The following is a 1,241-nucleotide window of genomic DNA, read 5'->3' as shown; positions in this document are numbered from 1 at the left end:
TTTACTAGTGTTAAAGTAAAGAGAAGAGGAAATTGCCGAAATATTCGTCATAATTTTTCAAAACTCATTAGATTCGGGAATTGTGCCCTTAGGTTAGTAGGTTGTAAATATCATCCCTTTTTTTAAGAATGGAAGGAGGGAGGGAGACATCAGGAAACTACAGACCTCAGCTCAACGGCAGTTGTATGGAAATTACTGGAAACCATTATCAGAGCAGACTGACTGAACACTTGGACAGGTATGAAATCGTCAGAGAGAGTCAGCTTGAGTTTGTGAAGTGAACGTCGTGTCTGACTAAACTAGTTGAATGTTTTGAGGAAGTTAATAAAACTGTGGATATGAGAGTATCTATGGATGTCGTTCATATGGACTTTCAGAGGCGTTTGCTAAGGTTCCGCACAAAAGATTATTAGCAAAAGCGGAAGCGCTTGGTATCGGAGATAACCTTGTGACGTGGTTTGGAAATTGATTGGGAGGCAGGAAACAAAGTGTAGGGACAAATGAAACGTTCTCCGATTGGCGGGATGTGACAAGTGGTGTCCACAAGGGGTCTGTACTTGAACGTTAGCTGTCCGTCATATATACACATACACAACTTGGATGAAGGAATAAAAAGTGCTTTATGTAAGTTTGCAGCCGACAAGAAGCTATTAGGCTACAACTACAACAACAAGATTCCATTTATAGAGCGCCTTTCACGTCAGGAGGACGTCCCAAGGCGCTGTACAGGTGGGTCAGGATCCGAGCAACGGGGAAATGGTCAGGGTGAAGTGAGAGAGCGAGGAGGGGGTAGAGAGTCGAGAGGGGAGCTGAAGGCTCGGTCAAAGAGAAAGGTCTTGAGACCGGCCTTCAAGGAGGAAAGGTAGGAGGCAAGGCGAAGGCAATGGGGGATAGTTCCAGAGCCTAGGGGTTGAGAGGCTGAAGGCCCCGCCACCGATGGTAGGGCGATTGGGGCGGGGGATGTGGAGCATACCGGAGCCAGAGGAACGGAGGGTACGGACAGGTAGGTAGGGGGATATTAGGTCGGAGAGGTACGAGGGAGGGCCGTGAATGGCCTTGTCGGTGAGGATGAGGATTCTGAAGTCGATCCTCTGGGGAATGGGGAGCCAGTGGAGGCGAGCGAGGGTGGGAGTAATGTGGTCCCGAAGCCTAGTGCGGGACAATACACGAGCTGCAGAGTTCTGAATGACCTGCAGTGTGGAGGGAGGTGCCGGGAAGGCCGACGAGGAGAGAGTTCCCAT

Source organism: Callorhinchus milii, unplaced genomic scaffold, assembly GCF_018977255.1.
Source record: "Callorhinchus milii isolate IMCB2004 unplaced genomic scaffold, IMCB_Cmil_1.0 Scaffold144, whole genome shotgun sequence".
NCBI classification, from domain to species: Eukaryota; Metazoa; Chordata; class Chondrichthyes; order Chimaeriformes; family Callorhinchidae; genus Callorhinchus; species Callorhinchus milii.
This window is presented reverse-complemented; position numbering follows the sequence as displayed.